Source organism: Myotis davidii, unplaced genomic scaffold (genome assembly GCF_000327345.1).
Source record: "Myotis davidii unplaced genomic scaffold, ASM32734v1 scaffold162, whole genome shotgun sequence".
In the NCBI taxonomy this organism is placed as follows: Eukaryota; Metazoa; Chordata; class Mammalia; order Chiroptera; family Vespertilionidae; genus Myotis; species Myotis davidii.
In genome coordinates this window covers 5054785-5064213 of record NW_006300036.1, presented here as the reverse complement: position 1 = coordinate 5064213, position 9429 = coordinate 5054785, and the positions used below count along the sequence as shown (strand labels likewise).

Below are 9429 nucleotides of genomic sequence, written 5' to 3'. Positions count from 1 at the left end.
ATCTATTAAATTATATCTAACCCTAGAGAGGTCATTCTAACACTTCCAACAGAAAATGAACTGAGGCTCACTCATGGTTCTTCCTCAGCATTTCCCTTTTTTTTTTTTTCCTTTCAAACAACTATTAAATGTCGCCTTCATGCTTTACATTTTTACTGTGGCTTTGGAGCAAGCAGCTATATAGTGAATAAGGGGATTGTCATAGTCAGCGTGAGGCTGATGCCAGATCTATTTTCCTGGTAGCCTACATTTTCTATTTGATAGTATATCAACATTTTTCTATACTTAAGTCCATGTAAACACCTAAATCTGTTTTCTTAGCTTTTTAGAACTTCGAATAGGAAATTTGCTCCAACCACTTTTACCTACTATTGTCCCCTGCATGCTGCTGATGAGGCCTCTTGTTTGTGCCCCAGCAAAGTCCCTTTTCCTCTCAATTGTTCCCTCTTAGAAATCCATGAACTTCTTCTCCTTCAGAATGTGGCTCAAAACTAAACTTCTCTGAGAAACTGAATCACTGTTCCAATTGCTCCTATGTTTCTTGACCAAGTTTAAAGAACTTACTAAATTTGCATACATGTTTCCATTGGTCTTCTGAAACATTTTCATGTATATTTTTGGGGGGCAATTTCAAACAAAATCTTCCTTAACCTAGTTTCAGTGTTTAATAGGTGGGTGACCTTAACAGATGAGTAGAAAGTGGAAACACATTTTTTGTCTGTCTGTTCTAATTTCATGTTTACCTTTAAAATTTTAGAATTTTTTTTCTGGAATCCAAAATACATGTGCCATCAGGACATCATCCTTATGATGTTAAATATAAATTCTCAGTACAGTTCTTTAAAAAAATTGTTTTTAATTTTTAAAAAATATTTTATATGCCCAGAAACGCAGAGGATGTAACAAACCAGGATTTTAAAAGACAAATATTCTGTTATTTATATTTTAGATACTTTATTTTTGTTGGAAAGAAATAAAATATTACAGATATAGTTATCCTTTATGTAAAATATCCTTTTTATACCCATCTTTCACACTGTTTTTCTTCTTTTCTTCCTAAAAGCAACCAAATGCCTGAAATTGTCACTTTTCCTATACTTTTACTATGTGTATCTCTCCCTAATCAATATATTTATTAGTATTTGTGTTTTAAAATTTACCTGAAAGGTATCTTCACACATCTAGAGTTTGTTATTTTCCCAATCTATATTTATTGTAATTATTGTCACATTTGGGATTATTTATAGCATTTTAGAATTTTTTATTTACCAACATTTTCAATGCTTTTTTTCTTTCTGGTCATTTTATGAATAATCATTTCTTTATCTCCTTTTTGTTTCCACACTGATTTGGACAATAAACATTAGTTATCATCCTAATGTGATTACCACTTTAAATTAAAAAATACACATTATTTTTAAAAATTCTAAGTCTCCATCTCAATCTTTTGATATTTATCCAAACATGTTTTCCCTATGCAAATACAAATACCTATTTTTCCCCTTTTCCTTCTTTAAAAAATGGTTATACTATACACACTCTTCTACAGCTTACTTTTCTCAAATATATCTTCTGAACATCTCTCTCTGTCAGTAATGTGGTTCCATCCACATTTTTAATGCCTACATAGCAATGATGATATCTAACATTGCAGTGTGATTACTGTGTGCCAAGAGCTTATCTCATCTATTATTTACAAGAACCACATGTGGGGGAAAGTCCCATTTTGGAGATGAGGAACTTGAGGCTTAGAGAGGTGTGGTAGGTTAAAAAAAAAAAAAAAGGATAGAATTTCTATTGGAAAATTTCCTAGAAGTGTAGTTATTTGGTCAAAGGATAATCACATTAAACATTTTTATAAATACTGCTAAATTGTCTTGTAAAATGTTCCCCATGAAGCTTTTAGAAAGAATTAATTGCAGGAAAAAAATGAACAAAATGTGTGGAGGGGTCTGGCTCATTGGTGACCGTTTCATCAAAGCAAAGAACTGCAGTGACCACGTAACTGAAAGTGCCGTTCTCTCTCATTTCAACGGGAGAAACTGTTCCAGAAGCGTCCCTCTGGTTCTGTCTTCTCGATGGCTTTGTGGGTAAGTTCAGTTTGTTCTTTTACTTCTGGGCCTTGCTTCTTATCCGTTGAGGCAATAAAGACTGACAAAAATAAATAGCCTTTTTAGTATCCCTTGTACTACACATGCATTCTAAAATGCTCTATTCCTTCAGCTGAAGCTAAAGTTTCCCAGGTGCACAATTAGATACTTTAAAATACTAATAGCATTTCATTAATTTTGAATGATAGGCTTTCCAGCAGGGCCCTGGAACCAACTCTTGGCAGAAATCCATGGTTTTAAAAAAAAATTAGCATAGGCTCAATTGCACGGGCTCTGGGACTACCTGGCCTTTATGGGTGTCACCGAAGCAGGCCCATCAGGATTTAATGTCCAATTCCCCCTGTGACTCTACATCGGAACAAACCTCTTCACATTAAGGGATCCCAGGCTCTGAAAGACAAGGAGTCTTTCTTGCTGGAAATAACTTTCACTTCTTTGGGCATCTTAACTCTATCTTTTATCTAGAAAAGTGGTCTCTTTCACTCCTGGCATGCACCAATGCTTTTGCTGAGCTTGTAGATCTGATAGTATACTTTCTTTTTCCCCAGGCTCGTTCTTTTGTCTCCTCTTACTCTACTGCTTTGGAGATTTTGGTTTGCTCCTGAGGCTGTGTTTTTCTATCTTTAGAGCTGTGAGACCTTTTCTTTCAATTGTTATACTTGGTTTTCCTCGCTCTTGTGCTCCACTGCTACGTCCTGGGGTGTTGTAATAAACATTCTCTTAGCGAGAAATGGAGAGATGTCTAACTAATGATGTTTATTTGTTTATTTGCTTACTTATTTATTTTTGCTTCATTTTACCTAGGAAATCAGAATGGAAAATTTGAATTCTGATCAATTTTAGGGTAGTATAATGAAAAATAACACATTCTACTTGTTGAATATTTATGATGTTCCTGACTGGTTTTTTTTTTAATTTATTTTAAATAAATGGTCTAACTTAAAGTTCTCAGGACCATTCTGTGAGTTAGGTGCTATTTTTATCCCTACTCCACTGATGAGGAGATCAAGGCTTTAAGAAATTAGACAATCCTCTCAAGGCTATGTGGTAGGAAATGATAAACGGAGAATCAAATACAGGCTTGTTTGACCAGTCTGTACTCTTAACCACTACACCAGAATGTTCTTTGGCATTTTAAATCATTGGTAAGCAATACTTCCAAGAATATTTTTAAACAGAAAAAAAATTAAACCCTGAGCTAGTTAGTTGTGGTGAAGTAGAAAGAACACTGGATAAGAGTCAAAAGAGGGAGCCCTTGGTGTGTCCTTAGCCATCTGAGCAAGTCCCCAAGTCCCCGGGGCAAGTTGGTTCACCGGCCCCGCCCGTGGCCTTTGATTTTCCCATCTGTAAAAGTGCCAATCTTCTAGCATCCTTAAAAAAAAACTTGATTTCCTCTTCTTTAATTTTTCCTATACTAAAATAGATGAAATCTGCCACTCCCATATCATTTGTGACAGTTAAGGCTGGTATCAGATGAGTCAGTTGGCACGGGGCTACTTGTCCTGAAAGAAAAAGGAAAGAGCCACGATGAAAATGCCAGCCCCCTGGCAGAAAGCAAGCTAAGCATAATGACTCAAGTTCAAAGCCTAGAAAATCCTGGCGGAAATGGAGTGGATATATCCTTCTGCCTCTGACTTTCTCTGTGTATATTCATCATTGACCATAGAAAAGTGGATAAATGTGTGGCTCAGCATTTAATCATCATCTCAAACTTGCTCAACCCGCTGTGGAGTAATAATGCTACTGAACTGTCTTCGCCCAGTCATGAATGAGACCCAGCTATTGAGAAGACTTGTTAACTTTCTCAAGCATGTATCTTCATTCTATCACACAGCTTCTTAAAGATTCCCATGTGTTATGGGCTGAATTGCGTCCTCCCAAAATTTGTATATTAAAAAGTCCTAACCCCTAGTACTGCAGGATATGACTGTATTTGGAGATAGGGCCTTTAAAAAGACAATTACGGTAAAATGAGGTCATATTGGTGGGCCCTAATTTAGTCTGACTAGTGTCCTTATTAGAAAAGAAGATTAGCACTCACCAATGTGGCCCAGTTGTTGGAGCACTGTCCCATACACCAAAAAGTGGTGGGTTTGATTCCAGATCAGGGCACATGCCCAGATTTCCGGTTCAGTCCCCAGTCAAGGCGTACACAAGAGGCAAACAATTGATGTTTCTCTCTCTCTCTCTCTCTCTCTCTCTCTCTCTCTCTCTCTCCCCGTTCCTCTCTCTAAGATCAATTGATCAATTGGAAAAAAAGAGAAGATTAGGGCACAGAAACACAGATGGAGGGACACCATGTGAGGACACAAGAAGAAGGTGGCCATTAGCAAGCCAAGGAGAGAGGCCTCAGAAGAAAACCAACCTTTTAACACCTTGATCTTGGACTACTAGCCTCCTGAACTATGAGAAAATAAATTTCTGTGCTTAAGGTACCCAATCTGTGGTAGTTTGTTCTAGCAGCCCTAGCAAATTACTCTACCATGTTTTAAATCCAGGGTTGTTTTATTGATTGATTGATTTCAGAGAGAAAGGGAGAGAGAAAGAGAGATAGAAACATCAATGATTGGCTGCCTCCTGCATGTCCCCTACTGGGGGGGTGGGGCAGGGGGGGGGGATGGAGCCTGCAAAGATTGGCTGCCTCCTGCATGTCCCCTACTTGGGGGCGGGGCAGGGGTGGGGGGTTGGAGCCTGCAAACTGAGCATGTGCCCTTGGCTGGAATCGAACCTGGGACACTTTAGTCCACAGTCCGACACTCTATCCACTGAGCCAAACTGGCTAGGGCTCCAGGGTTGTTTTAAGGTTCTCCTTTACTTCCCCAAAGATGTTCATCTTCAGTTTTTTCTTCCCCCTTTGTTTGAGCTAGATATTCTTGCCCTAATAAGTTATACTCAGGTATCAAGTTTCATTCACTTACTGGGGTAAAGTGATTTTCTTATTAGTGTTTGTAAGGTACCCACTGTTAGCTGAATCTTAACTGGTACTTGAATGTAGCTTACATTTCTATACCTACGTAATAATTTAATTTTATAACTAATAAAATAAATGAACTATATGTAGTTGATTTCTCACCCCTGACGCCCAACCCAAGGATTTTTCTCCTATGTCTTACTTCCCATCTTTATAAAATGGTAGAAACAGCAGTAGCCCCTCAGGCATAGGTTCTCAAGCTAGGAACTTAGGAAGTCATTCTTGATATTTTATTTTCCTTGCCAACATCCAACTCATTACTCACTTCTGTTCATTCTTCCTTTAAAACATCTAATATTAAAGGACATGGAATATTAAAAACTATAATATTAAATTTTAATTGGAAATATTTACATGGACTCATGAATAAAAATAGATACAGGTGTGTATCATCTATCTATCTATCTATCTATCTATCTATCTACCTATCTATCTATCTGTCCTTCCTAGCTCTGTCTACTGAAAGAACATAGTAGCAATAAGCACACCTTGAAGCCAATTTTGGATTTCACTTATCATTACTTACTAAAAATAACAATGATCTTTGGAGAAATAGCTGACTCTAGTTGTTGGGAAGGAAAACTACGAGGTGAGTTTAGGATATCTTGTTGTGCCAGAAATCAAGGAAGTGTTTGGTGATTTATGGGGACATGTTAGAAGTAACCAGGAACTACTTTGAAAAGACTCCCATTAGACAAATTTGGACAATTTGAAGATGACTATAATTATTGTAAACATTGAATACATAAAGATCTGTGAGTCCATAGTGATATCCCAAAAAGTGAAGAGAAGGATAAAAAGTTCATTTGCTTCATTGGAGGTGACTATTCAATAAATCCTTACTCTCAAATTGGTAGTAAAAAGAAATAACTAAACATTTACCTAACCTTTATAGGAGGAACTATATATCATCCTAGTTGATGAGGGAAAATTCATCTTTGGAAAAGAATGCCAAAGAAGGAGTGGTAGGATTTAACAGTCACTATTTTGTAACCCCCAATGAAATGATTGATTAAGGCAAGGATTATCAATGGTACAAGAGTATTACACAACTGGACATTCACACAGTGACAAAGCATCACCATGCAGGTTATTACTAATTGCAAAGGTCACAAAGGAGCAATCTGGCAGTTACCACTCTTTTCAAAGTAGTTCCTGGTTACTTCTAACATGTCCCCATAAATCACCAAACACTTCCTTGATTTCTGGCACAACAAGATATCCTAAACTCACCTCGTAGTTTTCTTTCCCAACATCTAGAGTCAGCTATTTCTCCAAAGATCATTGTTATTTTTAGTAAGTAATGATAAGTGAAATCCAGTGAAAATATGAGGTTCTTGCATTGTGTTCCTTCTGATGTGATGCAGATAAAATTTCCAGTGTTGTTTAGGAGCTATTCTTGCTAAAAAAGAAAAAACAAAACAAAACAAACAAAAAAACTCCACAAATAAACAAAAAAACAACAAACAAAACAACAAAAAAACTTAACCTGGAACTAATTAAGTCTTTAGAACTAACTTCAAAAATACATGAATTACAGGGACTCAAATAAAAATCAACTTATAAGAAAACCTACAGAGGAATCCCAGATGTGAAGTATTCTTTTGGGTGTTTCCAAAGGTCATTATCAGCAACAGAAAAAGAGTAAGGGAATTGTTTTAGTTTAAAAGGGACTGCAGAGATAGAACAACCAAATGCAATATATGAACCTTGATTGGGCCTTGGCTTGATAAAAACATCTAAAAAAATCTTTGGGGGATAAATAATTTAAATATGAGTTTGTATATTAAATGCTATGATATTATTTAATATTAAGAAACTAATATTAGTTTTCTTAGGTGTGATAAGACATTGTGGTGATCTAGAAGAAAACTCTTATTTTTATGAGATGGGTATTTAGGTGTGAATAGTCATGCATTCTACCTTTGGAACACACACATACACATACACCTTTTAATAATGTAATCACGGAATGTCATTCCTATTTGAAATCTCCCAGTGCTTTTCACTGTATTTAGAAATAAATCCAAGCTCTTTGACATAGCTTTGTAAGGAGCTTTGTAATGTCTAAGCTGGTCTCTCTGACATCATCTTATGTCATTCATTTCCTGAATTATTACAATCTTACCAAAGGTCCGGTGCACAAAAATTCATGCACTCGGGAGGTCCCTCAGCCTGGGCTGTGCCCTCTCGCAGGCAGTCTAGGAGCCCTCAGGTGATGTCTAACTGACAGCTTAGGCATGGGGAACAGGCCTAAGCCACAGTCTGGCTTCCCTTTGGGGGAGGCGAATGGCGGCAGGCTGATGGGGGCGATGGTGCTGGCTGGCGAGCAGCCGGCCCGTCCCTCGATCACCCCCCTGCCACTGCTGGTTACCACCACCTCCCCCTCACCCCCCGCCTCAATCACCATCCCCTCCCTCTGCCTGCTGGCACCCACCTTGGCTGGCCTGGTGCTGCCCACTCGCCAGCCTGCTCCCCGCCGACCGGTCGTTCCACTGTTCAGTCAATTTGCATACTAGGCTTATATTATATAGGATACCTTCGCTGTTCCCCCTGCTTGGACTTTCTTTTCCCACGTCTTCATGTTGTTCAACTCAGATGTCACCTTCTCAGAGGTTTTTATTTATTTTCCCATCCAATGTTTTCCTCCCATTAGCTTCAATTCTTCTTTATTATCTTCAGATCACTTACCATTTCTGATATTTCACTTATCAGTAACTGATATTAACTTATTTGTTTATTGGGAGCTCCATGAGAGCAGGCATCTTGTCTACCGTGTATTCCTAGCATACAGGACAGAATCTGGTACTTTTCATTTGCTCAGTATATATTTGTCAAATTGATGAATGAGCTTTACAGATAGACTAAAGAACACCTATAGAGTCTAGTAGATGTCAACTTTTTCAAAGCAGAGGACTCTTATCAAACATAACATTTATTTTTAACTTATTACTTTATGTATTTGTTTACTTCTTTTTCCTTATTTCTTGACAATTATTAGGATTCTATACACATAAAAATGTCCTTAGCAAATACTTAGCTACTTAATGAGTCCTTGGTCAACAAGATCTATCACCAGGGGGAAATCAATCCTCTGACCATTGGCTGTAGACAGTGAGGAAATCCTGACTGGAGAAGACGTAGACCCGACTCCAGGGGAACAAGAGCAGATGAGAAGCACTGACTATTCTGGCAGCACAGCTCCTCTGGGGCTTCCATACAGCTCTGCAGAGAGAAACAGTAGGAAGCAGGAGAGGTGGGCCCTCATCTGGAGCACCCAGAGGAGAAGCAGCAAGACTCTTTAATACTGGCCTGGAGCAGCCCTGAGCCAGTGGCTACAGCACTGCAGAAAGATGGCAGTGGTGGTAGTAATGGTGGTGCCACAAGAACAACATCTCTAGGAGGTACTGACATGTGAAGCAGCCTCCCACCATGCTCAAGCTATAGGGACTTAAGAAGGAGGCAGTGATTGCAGTAGCAAGCAAGTGGCAAGAAGAGATATTTGACCGCACATACTCTTGCGGGAAGCCACCACTTGCTGATACTGTCAGGAGAGTGTACCAAGGAATGCAGAAGGCCGATGGACCTTGGGCGTTAGCAGGGCTGATGCTGAGCACCTTGTCTGTTGAGATAGCAGTGGCTGAAGGCAATTCCCCTAACCTGATAATCCTTTTATTATTTACCAAACTTTACCTTTGATATGCCTGTATGCATTGCTAAAGGGCAAATGTGTATTCAAGTAAATAAAAGGCAGACCAGGCCAGAAGTCATTGTGTCTCTTCAAGAAAGACCCCACCTGGCCCCCAATGTCTCCTAAATTCATATTTCTTGGATAGCATTTTCATTTGTGTGTCGGCCCCTCCTTCAGATCCCGAACTCCGCCACGAAGGTCGCAACACACTCTCCCAGGTGATATGAAGGGATTGGGGACCTGGAATTTCAGCAGTTGAGCATGTGTAATCTCAGCCCAAGTTATTGGTTTTGTTGTCATTTGGGCTTTGTTTATCTTTCAGTGTCATTTTTAAGAATTAAACACACTTACATACTTAGAGATGACAGAGATGTTAGGTTAGCAAGCAAGGACTTTATAATCTATATATATATAAAGACTCAGGAGCCATCACAACCAACCGGATGACTGAACAGAAAACCAAATAGGCTGAGTGGGGCAACAAGGCCAGCCGGGGGGTTAGTGAGGGACGACCAAATGACTGAAAAGCAGGCTGTGTGGGGCGACCAGGCCAGGGGGAGGGGGCAGTGAGGGGCAACCAGGCCAGCAGTAGGGGCAGTTGGGGGTGACCAGGCCAGTAGGGGGGGGCAGTTGTGGGTGACCAGACTGACAGAGGG

At 39.1% G+C, this 9429-nt stretch overlaps 1 long non-coding RNA gene across 1 annotated transcript in view; it reads right to left on the bottom strand.

Moving 5' to 3' along the window:
• Window positions 1–3722: 3722 nt before the first annotated feature.
• The window catches only part of LOC107185059, a 14818-nt gene continuing 9111 nt past the window's right edge, over window positions 3723–9429 (bottom strand). Inside the window, exon 3 of the long non-coding RNA XR_001515975.1 lies at window positions 3723–3732. This is a non-coding gene — a long non-coding RNA (uncharacterized LOC107185059). The remainder of the gene's footprint in view (window positions 3733–9429) is intronic.